The 27,010-nt window shown below is 36.5% G+C and overlaps 1 pseudogene; it reads left to right on the top strand.

The window, feature by feature from the left end:
* The first annotated feature begins 7,464 nt into the window (after nucleotides 1-7,464).
* LOC149024410 (putative polygalacturonase) lies at nucleotides 7,465-22,676 on the top strand (annotated as a pseudogene).
* The last annotated feature ends 4,334 nt before the right edge of the window (nucleotides 22,677-27,010 follow it).

Consider the following 27,010-nt stretch of genomic DNA (forward strand, 5'->3'; position numbering starts at 1 on the left):
ATTAAGGATATAAAAGTTATTTTCAAGGCTTCACCCCATAAAAAATTAGGTAAATTAGTTCTACTAACCATGCTCCTAACCATATCCATAAGGGTGCGATTACGCCTTTTAGCTACACCATTTTGCTCAGGACTACCGGGCATAGTAAATCGACCAACTATACCGATTCCTCTAAGTACTTGGAAAATGGGCCTTTAAGATGTCCAAAGCATCCCCATGTCCGCCATAGTACTCTCCTCCCCGGTCGATCTAACAATTTTTATGATTTTTCCCAACTGATTTTCAACTTCGGTCTTAAAAATCTTAAACATCTCAAGAGATTCAGACTTTTCTTTAATCAAGTACAGATAACCATATCATGAATGATCATCTATAAATGTGATAAAATAATAGTTTCTACACAATGTGGGTTTTAGTAGGGACCACTAATATCAGTATGAATAACTTCTAATAGGTCAGAACTACGGACTGTAGATTTCTTTTTGGTTTTTATCAACTTACCCCTACAAAAGTCTACCCAAGAATCTAGGCCACCAACAAGTGTAGGCAGGATGTTTGAATTTATCAACCTTCCTACTCTTTATTTAGATATGTGGCCAAGTCTTTTATGCCATAACGTGTAAGATTGTTCCTTAGGCAGGTCATTTAGGAGCAACAGTTTCAACATTAGAGGAGACATAGATATCTTCATTTGAAGTCAGATATAATCTATGATTCTATATAATCCGTATGACATTGTGCAACATCCAACTTTATTTGAATTAAAAAACAAAGATATTTTACTATCTTTCACTTCAAGGGAATAACCACATAAGTCTAAAACTGAAATAGAAATCAACTTTCTTCTAAATGTGGGTACATAAAAAGTGTTCATTAACAAGAACTTAAAACCAAAGTGTCTAATGTTAAAATAATGTCTCCCACTAATTCTATGTCTTCTTCGTTGTGTCCCCACAACAAGCTTTGACTTCCTCTTGTTTATGAACCCCCGTAAAGTGGAAGTAACATGATTAGTTGCACCACTATCTAGCCACCAAGAAGTTGATGGAACTAGAGAAATATTGGATTCACAAACAAGAGCCAAGGAGTCGCACCTTTATTCTCGTGTTTGGCTAACCAAGTTTTATATTTGGTACAATCAACCTTCCCGTGACCTCTCTTCTTACAAAAGAAACAATCGTCATCATCCTTTTTGAGAGGAGCTCTCTTGGGTCCTAAATTGTTAATCTAACCGGTTTCTTTACCTTTACCCTGAGCAACCATAGGAGTAGGTTTTTTGAACTTCTTTACCTTATGGGTGTTGGGTTTAGATGCAAACAATGCTACATGGGTTTTGTCTTTTTTAAATTTCTCTTCTTCAGATACAACCCTAGAGATTCAGTCATTGATGGACCAAGCTTCATCGTGGGAAATGTAATTTGTCTTTATGATGCTAAACTCAGGTGGGAGGGTATTAAAGGCCTGATGGACAATAACACGATAAGGAAGTGAAACACCAAGGGCTTTGAGTTTGGTTTGAAAATCAACCATCCTAATGACATAATCCCTAACTCCTCCAAATGATAATGACATAATCCCTAACTCCTCCAAAATCATCATATTTCATAGTAAAAAGTCCATGCAGAAATGTACCAACTTCAGCATTAGATGAGACATGGTACCTCTGTGCCACTGCTTCCAACAACTCCTTAGTAGTGCACTCTGTGGGCAAACCACTTTTCAAGTGTTCTCTGATAGACCTCTTCTTGACAAAGATGCATATACGATTACTTCACCCAGCAAAGATGAAGTAATTTTTCTTCTTGTGTACTTGTTATCACATCAAATCTGCTGGTTTTTCAAGAACTAAAGATATGTGGACATTTGTCATTTCCATAGAAAACAATATATCCTCCTTCCATTTCTTAAAATTTGACCCCGTAAGAACCTCAATAATAACCATGTTATTGTTGACAGTAAAAGGTGACTGAAAAAACAAACAATGTATACTTTATTAGCACAATGTGGATAACGTTATCAATACATCATTAGAGAGTATACATATATCATCATGTAAACACCTTTGGGCAGAATTCATAACATACAGTTGTGAAACTCCCTTACACGTCAACGGCCATGAGAGTATTCCAACCTTCGAAAATTTACCACCTTTGGGTGTATAAACTTCTTAGATTAGTCAACTCCCAACCAAATATTGTTCGTGTCTCCCTCTTAATGCTAATACATAATTACCACTTATGGGTGTATAAAAACGCATTAACACTGAGAGACATCCCATTACTATACATGGTTGACATTCCATAAATCCAACCATGAATGCCACTTTGGCAGTCACTCACAATCAAACTCATGAAATTCTCATATTGAAATATACTTTATGTTACCAACAAATAATGCTAGTACATTGTTTGGAAAATATTCAGGATTACCAAATGGCAATCAAAGCATGTGTAAAATACATCATACATTTGCACAAAAACTCATACAAAATATGCTCACAATATATGACTATGAAACTAAATAAAAGAATCATGTCAAAGACTTATTTAACGGCGAAGTTTCAAACCCATAAACATGTTTTATTATATTTCACATACATAGGGGCAAATATGGGTCTTGAAAATGGTTTCATTGCGTTCGGAAGGGTCCAAAATATAGAACCTCAAGAGAATGCTCCAAAATTCCATACGGATTGCTTAGAAATTAAAAAATACTAAACATATAGTATTCTGGATTTTTTTTAAACTAGTTCGGCCAGCAATAGAAACGGTCTAAATCAAAACTGACTCTTAACGAAATCGTTAAAATTCAAATAAATTTATTATTATTATTTTTTGAGAAACTTAGAACTTGAGAAAGGAAAATAAAAAAAAAATTATATTCAATGGGGTTGGTGGAAAGGATTATGTAACATTATGAAAGAAAATTGTATAAATGTGCATAGTTGTTTCATTATATTATATGAAACAATCCCACCATATATGGCTGTAGAAAGGACTACGTAACATTATGATAGGATTATACATAACCCACCAAAGTAGTAATATAGATTTTTGGATAGTTTTTATTTGGACCCCCTGAGGTTTGGTTTAAGTCAAATTTGGTCAAAAAAAATTCACATCTTGTATTTGGCTCCTCTATGGTTCCAAATTATCATGATTATGTTTACAGACTTCATCGTTTTGTTTATGGTCTTAAAGAAGCTCCTCATGCATGGTTTGACAGACTTAGTTATTTTCTTATTAAATATGAATTTATTAGCTCCAACATTGACACATCATTATTTATTTTTTATGGATCTACTGGCACTATGTATATTCTGGTTTATGTTGAAGATATTATCTTGACTGCAATTCTTACTCTCTTGGCCCAATTCCTATGCAAACTTGGTTTTTTGGTTTTTTTTTTTTTTTTTCCTCAATGATTTAGGGTCCTCTATGCTATTTGCTTGGCATGTCTGTCTCCAAAACACATGATGATATTCATCTTCCTAGCATCAATATATCTAGGATTTACTCAAAAGAGCAAACATGTCAAATTGTAAGCTAGTTTCTACTCCTATATGTACTACTGACAAACTAAGTAAGCTTATAGGGGAATTATTGATTGATCCTACACTCTACCATAGCATTGTTGGGGCTCTTCATTATGGTACTATGACACACCCAGATATTCAATTCGTTGTCAACGAAGTTCTGTCAATTTATGCATCTTACTATTGATTATTGGTCTACTATGAAACATTTTTTCAGGTTTTAAAAAGGGTCTTCTTGTCATGGTACTGTCATTAATCTTCAATCTCCAATAAATTTTACTAGCCTTTTCGGATGTTGATTAGGCTAGTTGCGCTAATGATCGAAAATCTACTTGTGGATATGCTATATTTTTGGGTTATATAACGATCTTTTGGAGTTCCTGAAAATAGAATGATGTTGCTCCATCTAGTACGAAGTCCGAATATCAAGCTTTGGCAAATGCAACAGCTAAACTCACCACGGCTTTAGTCTCTGCTAAAGGAGTTATATGTTTATCTGCGTGAAACTCCACTTCTCTAGTGTGATAATGTTGATGCCACTTACCTCACTACAAATCCAGTATTCATACTCGCACGAAACATGTTGAGATTGATTTACATTTTATTTGAGATTAAGTTGCAGAAGGAGATCTTCAAGTTCGATATTTATCTACTGAGGACTAGCTTGCTGATATTTTCATAAAACCCCTCTAACATCAATAGTTCACCACTTTACTATCCAACCTCATGGTCTCATCTCTACCCTTGAGTTTGAGGGTGTGAATTAAGGAATTTTTTGGCACTTCACCAACAACCCTGGCCGCCACATCACCTTAAGCCATGAAGGGTGTTTTTCGAAAGACACATGGATGCACAATAACCCTGGCTGAAAACTTATCCTCAATAGCAAATAATATTCAGAGTTTTATCTTATCTAAAACATAAGAGGTTCCTCAGAAGTCCTACATTATCTCAAACAAAGTTGGAGCTTTAGAAGTCAACATTATCTCAAACACAAAAGAGTCTTTAGAGTTCTCCATCATCTCAAAAACCAAAGCATTTTCAGAATTATATCTTATCTCAAACACACAAGAAACACAATTAATGTAAAACTCTAGTACTTAACAAGACTTGTATAAATAGAATTGTACAAGAATGCATTAGTACTAAACTTTTGATGAACAAGGACTACATTTTAGCTTAAAATCATGGTAGTCAAGTAATTCATTCATGACTACATTTTAGCTTAACTTTTGAATCATGTACTTGTATAAGAGGAAATCTTGCACTAACGGCTAGTTTAACCAAAGAACAGCATGTTAAGAAGATTTTGAGTAATCCCAAGAATAATGCAACGCTAATTTATTGCATAGTCAAGGGAATATTCATGAGGAAAGGATTTTGGATAAAGCCAAGACTATTCCAATGACTAGTTCATTGCATAGTCAAAGAAATATTGATAAGGATACCAACTATTGAAGAAATTATGTTTCCTAATACAAAATCCACTCTTTTGTTTAGCAAATAGATTATCCCTATTTAAGGATTGTACTATTGCAAGAATCCCGAGTGTGGACCACGATAAATTGTGTATCTTCCTTTCTTCTTCTTCATCTCCTCCTCTCTCTCTCTTTCTAATAACATTACATCTAATATTGAGAACCTCCAAATCTCACAGGTTTTCATATATCCAACATTGGTACTACTTCATTATCTAATTCATCTTTGCCATTAAATCTTAAAAATATTTTCCATGTGCCTGATATATCTAAAAGTCTACTTTCTATTTCTCAGTTTACTTGTGATAATAATACATTTCTTGAGTTTCGTCTCGACACTTTCTATGTGAAGGATTGGTCGTCGGGAAATGTCTTCTTCAAGGCGAGCTTAAGGAAGGATTTTATTCGTTGAATCTAAATAAATTTATATCTCCAAATAAGGACTCTCCAAAAGCGATGGTGAAAGGGCATCCATTAACACTTGGCATAATAGACTTGGCCATCCCGCTCTTAGAATTGTTCGTTGCATAGCTCATGATTTTCAGTTACCAATTTCTACAAAGAGAGCTTTTTTTTTCTCCCTTTTTTTTTTTAAATTGTAATGCATTTCAACAAGGAAAAATTCATAGAATTCCATATGGTTATTCTATTTCAAAATCTATTGGATTTACTATTTTCAAATGTTTGGGGACTATCCCCCATCCCGTCTAGTGAGGCTATTGTTATTATGTTATATTTGTAGATGACTTTAGTAAATTTGTCTGGTATTACCCCCACTAACTATTAAATCTGAGGTGGTGGTTATTTTCTAGAAATTCAAAATTCTCGTAGAAAATCTATTTGACAATAAAATTAGAAGACTTCACAATGATTGGGGTGGTGATCACCAAACAGTTTCAATTTTTTTCCAATAATCTGGTATTGAGCATTGCATTTCTTGTCCTCGTTTCAATTTTTTTCCAATAATCTGGTATTGAGCATTGCATTTCTTGTCCTCATACCCATGAACAAAATGGGATGGTTGAAAGATGACATTTCCATATTGTAGGAATAGGGTTATCACTTATTGCTCAAGCTTCGGTTCCCCAACAATTTTAGAATCATGCTTTGGGTACAACAATGTTTCTCATAAATATGTTGCCAACAATGGTTGTCAACAATGTCTCACCAATTTTTAAGCTTTATGGGCTCATCCGACATATGATCATTTGAAGGTTTTTGGATGAACTTGTTACCCACTATTAGAGCCATACAATCACCACAAGTTGGACTGCAGGTCTAGTTTCCACATATTCTTCTTGGGATATAGTTCATGCCATTGTGAATACAAATGTTACCATGAAACCACTGGGAAAACGTGTTGTCTTTGATGAAGAAAGATTTCCATACAAAAACCCAAACCCATCACTTCCCAATCACCAAGTAACCTCTCCTTCAATCTTTGGACCTCCACAACTTATCCCTTGGGTTCCACCACAATGGCAAGATGGGATTCTACCTATGCCACAATCCATCATCACCTTCCTTAATTCCCAATCTCCCATTCCTAATACAACCCCAACTATCCTCTCACCCTCTATACATCCAATTGATTCACCCACCACACCCATTGCCACATCTAATATAACTCCTCCACCATCACCATCCATTGTGGATGTCCATGTTCCCATTGGTATTGGCCATCTTATTCCCGTCCCTACTACAAACACCCACCCAATGATAATCATAACCAAAGATGGGACACGACGCCCAAAAACCTACAATGTTCAAACTGCCTCAAACTCCAAACCACTAGTGAACCTAATAATTTTACAATGGCCAACAAATTCTCACTATGGCGAGCTACAATGGATACTGAATTCATAGCCTTAAAATAGAATGGGACCTGGACACTTGTCCACCAGATCCACCCCAAAATGTGGTCAGTTGCAAATGGGTATACTGCATTAAGCGCAAGGCTGATGGCTCCATAAAATAATATATGGCTCGCCTTGTTGCTAAAGGTCTCAATCAGCAAGAGGGCCCTAATTATAATGAAAATTTCAGCCCAATTGTGAAACCCACAACGATACATCTCATCTTCTCTATTGCACTAAATTGATCATGGCCCATTAGGCAATTTGACGTTCAAAATGTTTTTTTTCATCAAATGTGTAAAGAGGAAGTATTTATGAACAGCCTCAAGGGTTCATTAATTCTCAACTACCCATCATGTATGCAAATTTCATGTCTTTATATGGGCTAAAGCAAGCACCATAGGCTTGATTTGAACACTTGAGTTCCTTCCTATAATCCTACCTAAGCATGATTTTGAAAGCTCCAAAGTCAATACTATGAAATCCCCGATAATCCTAACCTGAAAACCTGTTTTGTAGGTCCAAGAACTCACAATGCAAGTAGAAGACAACTGTGGACCACCGGATTGAGATCGTTGGATTGGAACATGAACCAATGAAAGTGGATGGTGAAGATGGTGAATTTGGAACTTTGCAAAGTTTTGAAAGAAGAACTGACTCGAACACTGACAAACTAAGAAAATGGATTAAGAGTTCATGGCCAGCACTTTTGGAAGGTCCTAAAGAACAGGTAAAAACTCCCTAGTATGTAAAATAGTGTGGAAGAAGAACCTCAAAAAAACTCCCTTGAAACTCACTCTTGGGAAAATTTTCCTAGGGGTCTCTTGGGTATGGGTCTCTCGAGCAACCCGACTTGGTGCCCGCAAGAAATAAAAGGGTAATTTTGGGATTTGATGTTTCGGACCCTATTTAATGAGGTTTTCGACCTAAAACACATTATTATGATCCTTAAGGCATCAAAGAACGTCGGACCACGTCAGTGAGAGCATTGCAAAGGATGAAAACTTTGTAGAGATCGTCTGGAGAATTGTTCGTGTTCCAATCGCGAATCTTAAGGTTAGTCGCTTCATCCTTTAGTAATAGCTTGTTTCGAAGAGCTTTGTAGAGAAAGCTATAATTATGGCGAACCTAAACCCTATTTTACATTACTTCTAGAGTGATTCCACAATCACTCTAATTAACCGATTTCTTCACGGGATCGATTTCAGAGAGACCTAAATTATGATTTGATGGATTATTGTTTAGATTCATGTTTTTGAATGCTTGTTGTGGTAGATCTTGTCCTTCAAAGCTTTTAGAATATCTTCTTCATTTTGGAAGTAGTTTGGAACCCAAATTCATAGTTGTCTGAGTTTTTCATTGTTTGTTGTTCGTACTCGGACATGGATCTTCTTGCACTGGTCTCTCGAGTGACTCACCCTCGCTTTACCCAAGGGACCCTATGTAAAATCCGGCCTTATCCTAACCCTGACCCGGCCCGGATTTTATACTGTTGCAGGTCCGAAGACCCGAAGTGGTGGTAGAAGAGACTTGTGGGCCCTCGTAGTTGAATTCAATGCTTGATCCAGAACCTATGGACATTGACAATGATGTCCCTTACTTGAGCATATTGTCAGTGTTGAGTGAAAATCTGCGCATCGATGAAGACTAAATTAGTTGAAGCACTTATTGGACCCCCATGATCAATCCGAAGGTGTTTCTTGAAACTAGACTTGTTGATTGACTTGTAGGAGAAAATCCAACTCAATTCGGATTTGTCTGGCCTTCCAAATCCACTCCTGAAGTTGCTGTCATGCCTTGGTCGACTGCTTGGTCTACTGACAGTCGACCAGCTAGTCGACCAGTAGTAATGGATTTTGAAATTTTACAAAATCACTTCCCATTTTGCCCCTACCTTTTTGGAACTCGTGAATGAGGACCTAAACTAATCATTTGCACTCCAGAGCACGAAGTTAGACACTCTCTTGGGCTTTTCTTGATGTTTGTGAGGATCTTTGACTCCAATCATTAGTATTGCACATCAATCATCAACTCAAGGTATGATTCCTTCTATTCTTCTTCTAATCTATTCATTTTCTACCAAATTATGATCTTAAGACCATGGTTGAAGTGCTGCAACCTTGTAAACACTTAACCATGAGTTTTCCCTATTCAATCCCATGATTAGCACCCCATTCTTGTTATGTTATGATTCAATTAGAATTGCTTACATTTCATTACTTTGATTCTCTCCATTTCAACCCTGTCTTGATTCAAAACTGATATGTAAATACATGTTAGGTTTAGATTACTATGAATTCATGATTCTAACTTGATTATTACCATTCACTTAATTGATTCCCATCATTCTTTACAATTCCAATCAATTCCAATTCGATTTGTGATATTTATCATATAGAACATAAGGCTTCGATTTGGGTATTCATAATTGGACCGTTGGATCGTCATGAAATTTAGTGTGTAGTATCCTCATATTGTTATAATCATGCCCTCCAAATTTCGTGTTGATCGGAGCACCGGAAGGTCAGTTTTGGATCAAGTCTTCAATTCTACCCAAGGTTAACAAGTCTTGGTCGACTGCCTTGGTTGGCTGACAGTTGACCAAGCCAGTCAACCAAGAGATGGTAACATCCCTGTACTTGGCCGAATTGCTTCGTTTGACCTCCGATTCGATTGTTTCCTTCTTTGATGGTACTTGTATGTTGTCTAGGGTACCAACACTGATTTTTGGGACTATCCTTGGTGATCATTGATTTTATTTACGACTCAATTAAGGTAAGGACGGTCGTTAACTCAAGTACATTGATTATGTAATCATGCTTATGCTTTAAGAACTCAGTAAATATATTTCCTATGTGTACATCTTTACCATGCATGACTTTTATATACATTCTTATCAAGTAATAGTATGTTATATGTCATTCGGAATATCATGCTTAATTATACTTCATGATTATGTATATGATTAATCATGTTATGACATGTCTTTAATTATATGATGAATTGTTGAATTGATATGATATGATGAGATTGAACTTGTGGATGACTACGTATGACTTGGGATTGAGGAGTGTCCTTCCGACACTTCGTCCTTGGACATCGGAGGGAATAGTATGGGATATTCTCCGAAGGTGTCCATCGACGCTTTCCCGGGTTATTAGATGACATACATAGGATTGTCTAGGTGTATGGTTAGGATATTTCCTTGTCATATCAAACATGAATCGGAAGGGTATTGAGACCGAATGACCCGTGGTAGAGTATGGTTGAAGGGCGCTCAAGACCGGTAACCACTCCGCGAGAGGACTTAAACCATACTGCGGATACCCGAAAGGGGCCATTTATTGGTAGGATTGCAAATGGATAGACCCGGGCTCACGGGCGCTCAAGACCGGTAACCAACCCGTGAGAGGACGTGAGAGCTTCCGTTTACCATTTGTGGATGACCAATAGGGTTGATGAGTCCGTAGTCCGAGTTGGTGCGGTGCCATAGGGAAAGTATCCGGATCCGACATGATACAACCGAGTAGATGACTTGCATTGGGCTAGGCTATCTGTGACATGCGCCAATACTTATACCAATGGTGATGTGAGAGAGTGGTGACTTAACCCCCAGCCATGGTTCGATGAGGACCTTACCCAATTACCCCGGCAGACCGAAGATATCTTGTATGATTGAGGGGGAGTGACGGACGACCCAAAGAAGTATGGTGCTATGGCTTAAAGCATGTCTACCTTAGAGACTATCATACTTAGGGTTAGAATCATATATCATCATTGTCTCATATCATATTGCATTATATCGTGATTTGTATCGGATGAGCTGTGTATTATGAAACGACTTGCCTTGCTGAGTTCTTTTGAACTCATTCCTTTCGTACAATTTGTTAGATTATCCTACAGGTGTAGACAACTCTGATGGCGCACTCTACGACTCGAGCTATGATCCCGCATACTACCCTTCTGGTGATGGCTACGATGAGAGTCGGGATTGTTGTGCCGAGGAGGATTATGGTTCGTACCGGGTTAGCCCCACCTTGGTGAGGGAGCGGCCGCGCTGGGTTCACTTCATCCACACTTATGAAGAAACAATCATTAGGATAGAAGAGACCTTTGCGTAGTGCCCCATTTCTCCGGATGACTTGTAAACACTTGGTTATATTGTCTTTAACTCTTATGGATTTACTCTTAATACTGATTGTAATTAAGTTTAATTAACCACTTTTCCGCTATTATTGAAGGAGTGACTCCCCTGATCACTCTTTCTCCTTGAGAATATTTTTATGTGAAGTTGATACTTGATAATTCCGCACTCGATTGATTATCTTTTCTTAATCATTTGATCTGTTTATTGCTTACTTTAAACATTGATTATATTGTTCATGATTATGTTATTGTGTATGTGGGAGGCATGGCTGCTCAATCTAGATCTTCGGGCTGTGGATCACATCCCGGGTATGCTAGATAGGATACCGGCTGGGTGGATGTGACACCCTACCCCATGGGTTTTCCGGCATGGGTCTCCTAAGTGACCCATGCTAGTCTGTTCAAGCGACCCTACCCTATGAGTCTCTTGGCGGGGTCCCTTGAGCAACCCCCCTTCAAACAACCCATCCCCCTACTATTTTGGTTTTCCATTATACTTTCTATATTTGACTTTTAGGGTTTTCTAAAATTGAACCAACATTTAAATAGGACTCATTGGGATGTAGTAAGCCGTCTTTTGTTTCACCTTGAAAATGTTATAGTCTAATTGAAAGGTGAGGACATTCATTTATATATGTTTGGGTTTAAATTATAGAATGATATCGAACTTGCATATTGATTTGTATGCTACTGTTTTATGACTTTTACATTCATTTTCTAATATGAAATTGCTAGAATCATGTTTGATTATTATCTTGTCGGTTTGTAAATGGTGTGGTTAAGTTAGAAATAAAAATGGACTTGACCTGGGGTTGTGGTACAACCATTGCCCTAGGAACCCTAGTATGGACATATAGCTTAAGATGCACTTCTAGGATGTCTAGATGAACATGGTTAGGTAACCCCATCATGTCATTACCCTATCGGCAAGGGAATTGATGTCGAGTGACTCATGGCAGGTGGGCACTCAAGACCGGTAACCAACCTGTGAGAGGACACAACCACATTGTGGGGGGCATTCATTGGTAGAGTTGCATATAATAGGCTTGGGCTCATGGGCGCTCAAGATTGTTAACCAACCCATGAGAGGACATGAGAGTTTCCTGCATATTATATGTGGATGACCAATAGGGTTAAGAGAAGGCATAGTCCAAGTTGGTTGGCAGGATACATGTTTGCAAAATAAAATAACTGCAAGCGCACAGTATCGTGTAGCTAATGGGTCGATCTCAGGGATATATGCCACCTAGAATTCAACTTCTTAATAGTAATGCGAGAGTGGAATGATTCAATTTTTGTTAACTAATTACTTAAACTAAACAAACGATCCTAATCCATACATCTAATGCAATCGAATTGAAACGAAAAATAAAGCAAACATAACCAATGCATAAATAAAAGACAGGAAAAATAATGCGAACAAAGAAATTGCAGAAAGAAATAACAAAGCAATAAACAAAGCAATAATAGCAAAAGGGAAACCTTAACCAAAGAGAGGCACGACTGTAGGCATCTTTGATTAAGGACCCAGGGGAAGGGAGAACAGTAAGTAAATGCTGAAATTTAAATCCTAAATTAAGAATATGGAGGGGTAGATAGTAGCGGGAATGGAGGAGGGAGAGAAGATTATTGAAGAATCTTACTTACTTGCATCTTCCAAACAAAACTTGAATAAACGATTCGAATCTCAACCAACCCTAACAACCAGATCTAGAATAACTAGATCTGCAATTGCTAGACCCAGAGAGAAAGCGAATCTTCTTGAAACTTGAACTTGAAATTGCATTGATAAAACTAAAGGAATTACACTTGCACAAAGTTAAAATTACACAACTTCAATATTCCTAAACATTCAATCTAAAAAAACTAGAACCCACAAATTAATCAAAGAACTAGAGAAAACCTAGAGAAAACTAAAGAGAATAGAAAGTGCAAAACTAAAGTAAAACTAAAGAGAAAGTAAAGTGTAAAACTAAAGTAAACTAAAGAAAAAATCAAGTGTTCCCTAGACCTAAGAGGGAGGTAATATTTATAGAAGAAGGAGAATAATTTACAAACAAAGAAATAAAATAATAATACCTAATAATAATACTACTAATAATAATACTACTAATAATAATAATAACAAAAGAGTAAAATAGAAAAACAAAACAAATTAAAGAAAGAGCAAAATTCGTTAGAAATAAAGAGAGAGAGAGAGAGAGAGAGAGAGAGAGAGAGAGAGAGAGAGAGAGAGAGAGAAGAGAAATGTGGGGAGAAATAAAATAAAATAAAAAAATAGAAATACGTTAAGAGGGAAAGTGGAGAAAAAGAATAAATTAAAAAAAATAAAACTTAAGATTGAGTTACACGTAGAGAAGGTGGAGAAGAAAGAGAAAGAGTGGAAGAAGGAAAAAAAAATATACTTATAGAAAAAAGATTTTGGGTTAATTAAGGAAAAAGAATAAAATAAAATAGTGAAAATAATAGAAAGTGGGAAGAGAGAGAAAAAATAATTAGAGAAATAAATAAAATCTTCTAAAAAAATAGAAAATCCTAGTCTTTGACTACTTGTGGGCCCATACAACTCTCAATTACAATAAAGAAAAAAATAAATGAAAATCATAATCTCTAATTTTACAAGATATTCTGGAGTTGGCCCATAATTGCATCTCTAGCCCATCATGCTCCAAATCAGGCCCACTTTTGCACTTGAGAATTTGAACGGACCTCTTGACATGTAAAAATCGCATGTTGAATACCCAAAACTCCAGATATTCGCTTAAGTCCTACAAATTCATAAAATCTGCAAAAACAACATAAAACCCAAGGTAGCTCCACTCAAAGTGTGTAAAATGCATGCTTTATGCCCTAAGATTTCACACATAAATGTGCTCATCAGATACATTAAGGATACTGAATCGAGTGTATGGTGTAAGGGGTGAGGTATCTAAACCTAGAATGATATGATTAAGTAGGTGATTTGCATTATGCTAGGTATTACCTTGGCATGCACTAGTATTAATGCCAATGGTTGTGGTGAGAGAGTGTGGCCCTGATCCCAACCATGGTTGATGAGAGACTATTATCCATATACCTCGATTGTGATGCGCAGTCGGTTTGGTGCCTTTGGGGTTTGTGTGAAGCTTCCTAGAGGAGGCTAGTGTCGTATCTTAATGCATGTCTATCTAGATAGAGACTTGCATTGGTTAGAGTATAGGAGCATTATCTCTCTGCATTGCATATCATATCATATTATTGTAAGTTTCTCATGTTGTGAATGGTGAATATATATATGCTTGAATTTTATCATTGAGTTCTTTTGAAATCATCCCTCATACTATGTTGTTTTTTTTTAAATGTCTACAAAGGTGAAGAAGAGACCCCGAGTTCGGAGATATTTCCCCTTGGTTGTACAATTGAGGAATCGATGGTAGCTGATTGTGACTCGTGGTACAATCCAAGTGCCAGTCTGGAGTACTCTTACAGCCCCGATCAACAGTGATAGGACTCACTTAGTTCACCATTGGGCTTATGAGTTAGATATAGATTCAAAGACGCGAGTGTATAAGCGCTTGAAGAAGAAATTTAAATTTTGGAAGAAATAGACTATGATTTTCTTTTTTCCCTTTTTAGTTTTGACTTCGCTTCCGCATTATTTTGAGATGCACCTGAGATCTGCGAATATTCTTGATTCTTAATATAGTTTTAACACTTGATTCTTTTATTGATTCTTGCTTATGATTATGTTATTATGTGGTGTGGTGTGTGTGAATACATGCAACCTAATCTTGTGACTGTAGATCACTCCCTCAAGTATTTGGGTAGATGGATACCAGCTGGATGGATGTGACGGAGACCTCCTTGTTTATATGTCACAAAGAGGATGGGACTATCTACACACTCATTTACATGGATGACATCATCATCACCAGCAGCAATGATGCTCTACTCATTGGCTTTCTTACCAAAACTGGTGTTGCATTTGCCATTCTTTTATCTAGGGCCATCGCATTATTTTTTGGGAATTAGTGTTACACAATTGCAACAAGGGCGCTATCTCTCCCAATGCCAATATATAATTGATCTACCATCAATGACTAAAATGGTTGAATGTGAGCCCATCTCAATACCGTTAATGTCAGTGTCAACTCAACTAAGCAAATTTTGTTGGTACTCCCATGGAAGATCCAACTCTATACTGCAACACAATCGGTGCTCTCCAATAAGCAACATTGATTAGACCAAACATCCAATTTGTTGTTAACAAGTTTGTCAATTTATGCAAAATCCAACAGTTGAGCAGTGGTTGGCTATTAAGTGAATTCTAAGTTATCTAAAAAGTACATTTCACTTGGTCTACTTTAAAGTCATAGAAATGATATGCATCTATCTACCTATTCTGATGCAAATTGGGCAGGTTGCCCAGATGATAGAAAGTCAACTAGTGGTGTTGCAATCTTTGTTGGTAATAATTGGATCTCATGGAGCTCTTGCAAACAAGCTACTGTTGCTCGATCAAGTATAGAATTGGAAAATAGAGCCCTTGCCAATATAGCTGCTGAAATAACATGGCTTCAGTTACTACTCAGGGAATTGCATATTTTTCTACGAAGTGCTCCAATTTTGTCGTGCGACAACATCGAGGCTACATATCTAACTGCCAACCCGACTTTCCATGCTTGAACAAAACATGTTGAAATAAACTTCCATTTTGTCAAGGATGATGTCTCAAAAGGTGTCCTCATGTTTTTTCATCTCCACAAAAGACCAACCAGCCAACATCTTCACCAAGCCACTATCCATCATCTAGTTCAATTCCTTGTTATCCAACCTTAAGGTGGCTTCACCCTCCTTGAGTTTGATGAGGCATATAAGAGGAACTTGCACTAACGGCTAGTTTGACCACGGAACAACATGTTGAGAAGATTTTTAATAATCCCAAGAATAATGCAACAACTAGGTTATTGCATAATCAGGGGAATATTCATAAGGAGATGATTTTGGATAAAGCCAAGAATATTGCGACAGGTAGTTCATTGCGTAATCAAAAAATATTGATAAGGATACCAACTATTGAAGAAATTGTTTCCTTAAATACGAAGCCATTCCTTTGATTAGCAAATAGATTATCCCTATTCAAGGATTATATTATTGCAAGAATCACATAGATGAAATCATTCAACCATGGATGTAAGTTGTGTTGAGCAAGCTGAACCATGTTAAATTTTGTTTTTCCTTTTCATCTCTTCCTCTATCTCTTTATACATTGTTTTAACGTATTTCCAAACTCCTCAAACTAATATAGCTAACATGTTTATCTTATTAAGTTAATCACGATTCTGATACAATAATGTTGTATTTCTTGATTAGGACTTTGCTTTGCATTCAACAGCTGAACAATTTGGAGACATTGTAGCTTTGCAATACAATTTTGAGAATGAGACAACGTTTTTCTCTTCATAAATGTTAAGGGGATGGGGAGTATCTAAATGGGAAGAGCTTGGGGTAGATATTTAGGAGTTGTCTATTCCTATTGTGATTTAGATGGCATTGTAAATCCCTTAGGATGGATTATCTCGGAAGATCCATCAAAGGGAAGGTAAGAACATAGATTAATTTCCCCCTAAAGTAAACTCACTATGATTTTTTGCTCTTGTAATAAAAGTTATGTGCTCATATAGTTACCACTTGAAACAATATTGTTTTGGTCATTGTTATGAATCTATTACTCATGAGACCTTGGAAGAAATAGAGACAATATTTTTTAACCGCTCTAGGTTTGATTCATCAAAACAACCTCCAATGAAAAATTGGTTTTGACTTTTTCTTTTCATGAAGCCTTTGGCACTGAGTTCGCCCTTCCTTCTTTTGTTTTGATCAGCAATGACCGATCAAGCTTACCTCCTTGGAAGTACAAAAATGCTAATCAAATTAGTACCTAGGAATTCTACTGCACACCGATCGGCTTACTATGTAATTATTTTCTCATTTGAAAAACGGAACTTAGTGATGTTTGACATTTTTCTTATCATGCACACATTAGGGGGGGGGTGAAAGGCTCAAAAAACACTCTATTTAGATGAACTATTTATTCTAATGGCATTGTCCCTAAGGTACGACGCAATATGAAGTGATTTGTTGGTGAGAAGTGAGTCTTTTTATATTTGGTTTGAAGTGGAATTCACAAAGTTACTTTTCCATTGATCAAGATGTTATACCTTTTCTTTACTAATTTCAGGTGTTCCAAATTCTTCTAGCTCCGGAGGATACCTTTTAACCCCCAACCCCCCCCCCATTCAAATGCTTTTTCTTATGGCTCCAACATTTGCACAAAGAGGGACATGCATGCTTTTTAACTAGCCCCACTTAAATCCAATAATTATGCATTCCTAGATAAGTCCCTATAACTTCATCATTGATGCATCTCATTCAAATAATAAGAGTTAGTACTATCATGAGAAGTGTTCCCTCAAGTATAAGGTCAAGATGACATATATTTATTCCTTCCATTGCTACTTGCAGTATTACCTATTGGATTAATTATAATTAGATTCTATGCCACTACACATATTTGTGTTCTCACAATTGTAGTCTACTCCCACTGTGATTACTAATTTATTAGTATTCAACGACACACTTTTTTACAATATTTGAATGATAAAATGATTTCATTTAACCTAGGAGCCAAAAAATAAACAACTAATAACAAAAGAACCAGACTAAAATAAGCCTAAATGGATTAGATGAATACACAAATCAATCGCCATGTCCCCTACAATCAATTGATTCATACTGCTCATCTATCCTATGGTCGGCCAAATTTATGAAATCAACATTACATTAAGTATGTGATGTCTATACTCACTGCATAATAGGAGCTTGAGTGGATTTGAAAATACTACAGGGAATTGGTCTTCGTCAAATCCCAATGTTGATGAAAAAAGGAACTACAAGCAGTTCTTAGATAATTCCTATTATTCCTATTTTATGATAGTTATTTATTAATAGAGTCCTAAGCATGAATAAAAGGGAAGATTCCCCAATGCGAACCTGCAACACAGTCAGAGAAGAATTTCATGGGAATTTCGATCTCATTGGTGTTCATCCATTCCATTCAAATAAGGGATAATTATTGTTGCCCCCTTGTACTTTGATTTTATTACTAATTTAACCCCTCTACTTTTTAAAATTACTAATCCAACCTTTAACTTTGTTTAAAATTACTAATGCCCCCTTCCGTTAAGTTCAGTTAGTTTACTGATGATGTGGCATCTATATATTTTTTAAAAAACCCAAAAATAACCCTACAATTATCTCTTTACTTATTTACTCTTTTGCAAGTTATAATACTCTGCCTAATTAACTATGGAGAAAAATTAACTTTAAATTAATTTTTCTTTTCTAAAAAGAAACTACCGAATAAAGAAAAGACTTGATTTTTCTTCTCTAAAAAGAATTCACCGAATAAAGAAAATATGTGATTAAGTAAAACTTAAAATAGAAACTAAAATATTAGGAAATATCAAATGTATTTGAAAGTTGAAATTTGAAAATCTCCTAATATATGCTAACCATTGTACAAAGTATGTGGTCCCACCAAAGCTAAAATTTATTGTAAAATATAAGATTTTAAAGATATAATTGATATTCAATATAGTTTCTAAAAATGAGGGTAATGTCATATTTTTAATTTCTTAATTTTAATGAAGGGCAAAATAGACATTACATATTTGATGTTAACAACCACTTAACACCGTTAGAAGTGAGGGGGGCAATAGTAATTTCATAAAGAAAGAGGTTTGATTAGTAATAAAACCAAAGTACAAGGGGGCAATAGTAATTATTCCTTCAAATAATTATATCTATATTTTAAAATCACATTCCTAGAACAATAATGTGAAGAACAACTAATCTAATCCAACAAGAAAAATGAGTTTTATCAAACATTAACATTCAATGGCTGTAAAATCTTAAGGCCTCTTTATAATAGATAAAATAATTAAAAAAATAAAAATAAAAAAGACATTAATTTTGAGAGAAAGTTATCTTTCACAATGGACTGAGAAACACCCCTGAATCTAAGGTTATTATTATTGTCATCTCCCCACTCCCACACCCAAAAAGGAAAAGTATTATTGGAGGTCCAAAATATCTTTCATTATTCCACAGCAATCATAGCAGGGGGAAGTTGGCTTATAGTTTTATATAACAATCACTAGATTCAAATAACCAAACAGGTCATCTCCTCTATCTGCCGACATTAGATTTCCAATGAAATTTGTTTGGTATTTTTTTTTTTTTGGAAAAAAAAATGAATTTGATAAGTGATGGTGTCACACCCACCCGGCGGTACCCTACCCGGCATACCTTAGTGTGTGATCCACAGCCCGAAGATCAAGTATCAAGGTAATCAACCTCCCACATAAACAATAACATAATCATGAACATAAATAATCAATGTACAAAGTATAATCCAAAAAATCCAAATAAGGAAAGAATAAATCATATATCATCGAATACGAAAGACAATCAAAATGTCTAAATCAATAAGTAAAGTGAGGCGGAATCTCACTCCACAAATAGCGGAAAAGTAGTTCTAAAAAGAAAAGGAAAAGGGATGAAAACTAATCCCAGAGTGCAGGTACAATAAGTAACTAAATTGTTTTCAATCTTATAGACAACATCTCTATAAGTATAAATCTCAAAAATGGCGCAAGGGAGCTTCCACTCTATGGTCGGGCTAAGCATCGTACGCAACATAACCACCCGCAGAATATTCATTGTAATTGTTGTAACCGCAATCACCTTCCTAGAGATATGCCTCTTCTCCTTGCGCTTCTTGCACAAAAGGAATGAGTTTCAAAGAAACCCAAAGAAGGCGGTTAATCCATAATAACATAAATAGCAGGATTTCAAAACAGAGTAAAATGCTATATGATATGAAACACATGATGTAATATAATTCTAACTCTATGTATGCTTTGGTCTCTATTGGCGAGACATGCTTTAAGTCATAACACCGTACCTCTTTAGGAAGGTCTCATCACACAACGCCTTTTGGTAGTGGGTCCGGCATCCCTCGGAACATTCCATGGCTGGGGGTTGAGTCACCGCTCACTCAAATCACCATTGGTCTAAGTACCGGCGCATGTCAGGGTCAAAGCCTAGCCAAATACAAGTCTCCTACTTAGTTACATCAAGTCGGATCCAGATACGTCCATTCCTCGCCCCCGGCGATCCTTTCCGGCATCCTTCACACTAGAGTCCTCATAGTCCCTGACTACGGACTCATCAACCCTATAGGTCATCCACATATGGTAAACGGGAAGCTCTCACGTCCCCTCACGGGTTGGTTACCGGTCTTGAGCGCCCGTGAGCCCAAGTCTATCCATATGCAACCCTACCGATAAATGGCCCCCACAATGTGATTCCTGTCCTCTCACGGGTTGGTTACCGGTCTTGAGCGCCCATGAATCCCCATTGCTACCACGGGTCATTCGGTCTCAATACCCCTCCGATTAGGGTCTGACATAACGGGACACCCTAGCCAAACACTACTAGACAACCCTAAATATGTCATCCAACAGTTTAGGAAGGTGTCCAAAGGGCATTTCCGGAAACATCCCATAATATTCCCGTAGTTGTCCAAGGACAGAAGTGTCAAAAGGACACCTCTCCTTTCCAAACCATATTTAATCATTCACAAACATAAATCCATAACATCACATATATGGTAACTTCGATCGTCACTTTCAGATTCGTTCTTCGTACTCAGTCTCCTATTTTTCGTTTTTATGTTGAATTTGTATTTGGGTTTGTTCCCTTTGTGTCTAATATCTTACCTTTTTATGCCTCTAAAACTGAAAATTCACAGATAATTGAGTTAGTTGCCGTGATAGTATTGCTTGGATTGGTGGGCTTAAGGGAGGCCGAATGCTTCAATGTTTCGCACCTGAACGCCGGATTTAGCTATGAAGCCGTAACTTGCAGAAAACACATTGCATCCATCACGGATTTTGGAGGTGTGGGAGATGGGGAAACGTCAAATACCAATGCCTTCCGCGAGGCTATCACACATCTAAGCAAATTCTCAAGTGACGGTGGTTCCGTGTTGATCGTTCCTCCAGGAAAATGGCTTACCGGGAGCTTCAATCTCACAAGCAATTTCACTCTCTTTCTACCCAAAGATGCCATTATTCTCGGTTCTCGGGTTTCTATTTAATTCTATTTGGTTCTTGACCTTCAATTCTTTGGTTACTGTATGTGATTAGCTTAACTTGATATGAACTTGATAGGATGAAGTGAGTATCCACTTATCCCTCCTTTGCCTTCCTATGGGAAAGGAAGAGATAATGTAGACAAGGGTCCAAGATATCAAGCGCTCATTTATGGCACAAACCTAACTGATGTGGTCATTACGGGTATTTCTATTCATCGGTTGCAATTTCAAGGTTCTCTATTTCGGGGTTCTCTTGTCTCGTTGATCGACTTTGATGGGTTCTTGGATCTCGGGTAACAATGGGACGATTGATGGGCAAGGTGTCTCTTGGTGGGATAAATTTCACAATAACCAGACCAACCATACCCGACCTTACATGATTGAAATCTTGTTCTCCGACAAGGTCCAGATTTCCAATCCGACTCTACTCAATTCTCCAAGTTGGTTCGTTCATCCTACTTCCTTGCAGGTTCGTCCCTTCCCATTCATAAACACTACACCATTCTCCATCTTCCTCATCTTCCTCGTGAAGAAGATTTCTGGTTTGTGATCAAAGCTGTTGTCTTCAATTCCGATGACGTGTTGGTATTAGGCACGACCATCCTCGCACCAATTGATTCCCCGAACAACGATGGGATTGACCCAGGTTTGTCTAGAAATATAGAGGAATTCAATTATTGATTCATTTTAGTGAACAGCTAGAAACTAAATTGAGCTTCTTCTTTTTTTTCCCCTCTCTCTCTCTCTCTCTCTTGGGTTCTCCTCTGCTATTCGATTCATGCACAAATGTTAGAATTGAAGGCTGTTATGTAGTTTACGGGGATGGCTGCATTGCGGTGAAAAGTGGTTGGGATCAATACGGGATAAAATTTGGGATGCCCACAAAGAATGTCATAATCGGAAGGTTCACCTGCATTTCCCCAGACACGATTTGTTATCGCTCTTGGGAGTGAGATGTCCGGTGGCATCGAGAATGTCGGGGGCTGAGGATGTTCTTGCCATTAACTCGAGTGCGTAATCGGGATCAAAAGCGCTCCGGGCGAGGTGGATATGTGAAAAACATCTTTGCAAGAAGGTTTGTTATGCATACCATGAAGTATGTCTTACGGATGACGGGAGCATATGGGTCTCACCCGGATGATGGTTGGGATCCTAAAGCACTTCTGTTGTTAAAGATATCAATTACGGTGATATGGTTGCCGAGAATGTCACCATGGCAGCAAATTTAGCTGGTATTAATGATGATATTTATTACGGAATTTGCATCTCTAACGTCACGAGTTAAGCCATCGCCAAAACCCAAGAAAATCCGGTGGAGCTGCACGATATCAGCGGAGTAACGAGTAATGTGAGCCCTCCACGCTTGTGCTTTGTTGCCGGATCAAGGCGCTTACCCTTGCCCATTCCCAACTGACAAGCTACCAATAGAGAATGTCAAATTCCAAACTTGTAATGTCTAAGTCAACAGTTGATCTGTAGTCTTTTACTGTTTATGTGTGTTAGTTTATCTAGTTTTGAAGTCTGCTGTCGAGGGCATTATTGGTCCTAATTAAGACCAAAGAGTTGAAAATAATAAGAAATAGCAAGCATATTACTTGTAATTCTACTAAAATTTCTTTGTTAACACATTTAATCATTGGTAATACAAAGATTTTCTATAAAACATAATTGAGGAAAAGTACACGGAATCCTTCTTACTTTGCTCTTTTCCATTTGAAAATTTGCACAATTGCGAGGTGTGAAGAGGACTTCTAAAAACAGAAATCCATAGTACAATGGCTGCGGGAAGGGGAGAGGAACACTTCTTTTTTTCGTGCATCGTTGTTGATGCGAAGGAGAAGAAACGAAGGGCTAAAAATTCATAACACAGCAAGGGAATGGAGCTCGTCAGAAGCAGAGATTTAGGACACCTTCTCAGACTATTATGCTACATTGTTTGCCTCCGATGATGTTACTAATGGAGACCTTGATAAAGTACTTCATGATATTGATCCTATGGTGACAGCTGAACAACCAAGCAAAGAGGAAATTAAAGTTGCATTGTTCGCTATGAAACCAACAAAGAGCCCAGGCATAGATGGCTCCCCCCCCCCCGGCTTTTGATCTTTCCCTTTGTATATTCACTAGTACCGTATCATTTACCAGTTCTCCTACGCCTTCCTCATTATTTACGAACGTCTCATTTACCAATGGTTGAAATTACAAACATCTTGATGTCTTGCTACCTTCCCAAAGAAAAATTCAAGAATGGAAGTATTCAATGCGATTATATATATTCTCCTTATCTTCCATAGATTTTGGACTTTAAAACTCCTTATATCTTCATTGATGTGCTTATGGATAATGCATTAATATGTGCATATTCGACACTCCATGTGACTATTAGAGTTCCTTTTTTCTTTTCTATTTTTTTGAATAGAACCATGAAAAGTATTGATAGCCTAATTAGCACTAATACTCCTTTTTTCCTTGGAAAATCTTGTTTATGCCCATAGACTCTCAACTCTACCCATATTAGACTCACAATCGACTTGAAAACCAAGACGCTTATGTTAAGTGTCACTTAATTTCGTATGGAGCAAGATATTCTAATTTATTTTTTAAAGTATCACGAATATAATTATCTCATTAAGTATATATACCATTTTTCAAAGTAATCGATAATTCATATAAAAAACTTGTGTTCACCTTAATCTTAATAAAGAGTTTTTGAAGTTCTAATTTAATGTCCATATAAGCTTATGCATAAAAGAACATTTTTCAACTACCAAGCTCATAAAATTGGGTCATGAAACTCATAAAGCTTATGATCATTTTATTTGGGTCATGTCTACCAAAGTAAGCACCACCAAGCTTTGTGTGCACTATGTGAACTTAGGCAAATGTAGATCTCACCTTTGTAAGGATCCAACCAACAAGTCTCATGCACCATAACAAGCATAACCAATAGTTACAAAACCCATAAATTGGTGTAGAGAGACAATGGTAGCCGAATACATGCATATTCAATACCCATGTCTTTAAGACTATTAGGTAGTATGGTTTTAATTTGATAACAAAACAAAAATAATGATATTGTAAAATAATCCATTTCGTGTGAAATATAGTTTATTTTGGCATAAAAGCTCCGTCTGTATTAATTATATAAAAGCTCTCCTAAGAATGTAGTCGAGGTGTGCTTAAGCTAGCTCGGATTATTGCTCACCTCCAATAAACCCTCCTAAAAACAATTGAAAGAGAAGACAGGAAATCGAGAAACAGTTCATGAAACAACAAAACCCCAAGCAAGACCACCAACGAAGTATCAAAACTTAACATCTACAAAAGTCATTGCTGAAGAAGAGAGTTGAAACAAGAAACAAGAAGAAAAATAAAAGTAACTAGATCAAGAAGATAAAAACAATAATCCAACGTTGAGAACAGCACTCAAGACCAATTAAGAGAGAGTAGCAACATTGATGGATCTATTAACAACTCAATCAAACATCTCTGAATCTGTAAATGAACCATGATCCAACACGGGCCTTGTAAACTAGGCAACAAGAATGAGAAAACTGTGTAGGACAAGAAAGAAACTCAATGTCTGCAAAAGCCATTGCTGAAGAAGAGAGATCGGGACAAGAAACAAGAAGAAAAATAGAAAAATACTAGATTAAGGCTCTTTTTGGCATCAATTATCATTCTCAATTATGAGAATTTTTATTCTTTTAAATTATTTGGCATCTATTATCATTTTTATTTTTATTTAAAATAATAGAAAAACCTTCAAAATTCGCAATAGACTTTTTATCTAATATGGATTATGGTGAGAATTTCATTCTCTTCATTTATGCACAGATTTACTTAAAATTTTATAGTTAAAATGAGAGTAAAATAGTGAATACACATTCTTTTATAAAAACCATATTTTTTCCCCCCTTTTTCCTCACTTGCTCACTATCATTTTCTAACAATTTTTTTTTTTTTAACACCAAACTTATTTTTTTTATTCCATAATTTATGTTTGACAAAATTCACCGAACCATTTTTCATTCTTGACCAATAATGAATTCTTGTAATTATTTCTTTTAAATAGACATAAATAGAGAATGAGAATTGATACCAAAAAGAGCCTAAGAAGATGAAAATGAAAATCCAATTTTGAGAGCAATGCTCAAGACCAGAGATTAGCAACATTGATGGATCTATTAACAACTCAATCAAACATCCCCAAATTTGCAAATGAACCATGATTCAACACGGCCTTGTAACCCAGCAACAAGAGAGAGAAAACTGCAAAGAACAAGAGAGAAGCAAAAGCCTCAAAAGCCAATGAAAGAGAACAGAGAAGGGAAATTCGGAAACAAAGCATGAACCCACAAAACCCTGTTAACAAAAAATTAAAACCAAACTATCTCACCTCCTCCTTAGATCCCATTCCATAAAACGCTGCAACAGATAGCATCAAATGCAACCACAATGAACAAGCGACTAAATCCTGAGCTTTTCAGCTGCTATGGATGAACGCCAACAACAATGTTACTCTTAAAGTTACAAACTTTCAAAAGTGCTTAAAACCTCCGCATAATCAATCTCCAAAACCCTAGTGACTAGAGAAAACAGGAACCCTCATCTGGGTGGAGCTCTTGTAAACTCTAAGCCCTCATAAACTCTAACTAGAAACATTTGAATGAAATGAAATGAGAGTTAGACGCTCTACATGAGAGCTAAACTCAAGTGAAATGAAATGAAACACTTCACCCACATGAGAGTTAAGCTCAATGAAATGAAATGCTCCCAAATGAAATTTAATGTCTCCAAATTAAAATGAAATGAAACGCTTTTGCATGGAACTTGAAGTTGATTCTATGATCAACTTGATGTTGGATCTTCTCCTCCAGACTCCTCCCTACGGTATAACCTCTCTAACTAACGCAGAGAATAAAATATTCCACATAAGATGAGCTTCATTGATTATGTTACACTTTGATTTTGTTTCCTTATTGGTCTGATAGGGTAATATAAAGTTACTAAAACTCTTTTATGGAACTGGCTAGTGTGGGCTAATCAATGAAGGAGGGACCTAACATCCTTTATATAGGCAACCCCATTAGATCGTCCATCAAGATCTAACGGTCCCTATTAGCCCACACTAGCCAGTCCCATAAAAGAGTTTTAGTAACTTTGTATTACTCTATCAAACCAATAAGTAAACTAAATCAAAGTGTAACACAATCAATGAAGCCCATCTTATGTGGAATATTTTATTAATATTCTAACATTCTTCCACTTGGGCTATATTATTTGTGACACAGTCGAGCAAAACAAAACACCACAAAACATCTCTTTAGTTTTAAGTAAACAATTGAAAAAAAAAGTTAAAAAACGTTTTGACCTTTATGTGCACAACTTTATATTGATCCGAGAATAATCATAAAACTCAATCCCTTCACATAGAGCCTTAAGTACCGAATCAGGGCAGTGATTGTATCTTTTAAGCGACACAGGACTATCCATGGTCACAAATACTCTTAACTCTACTGAAAATGGATGCAATAGGGTAGTGTGACAACTAATGACACTTTAAAGAAATCCTCATGTGTCATTTTGTTATCAGTCCAAATCTCTCACTTTATGTGACTCAATGCCACAAGAGAATATACTTAACGATTCCCATGAACCTATGACTCAATGCCACAAAAGTATGTAAATTATGGTTCCCACGAACCTGTGACAATGCCATGAAAGTATGACATTATGGTTCTCAAGAACCTGTGACTCAATGCCACAAAAGTATGTACATTATGATTCCCAT

This window comes from Hakea prostrata, chromosome 2 (genome assembly GCF_041222555.1).
Source record: "Hakea prostrata isolate BN-2017 chromosome 2, UWA_Hpros_2, whole genome shotgun sequence".
In the NCBI taxonomy this organism is placed as follows: domain Eukaryota; kingdom Viridiplantae; phylum Streptophyta; class Magnoliopsida; order Proteales; family Proteaceae; genus Hakea; species Hakea prostrata.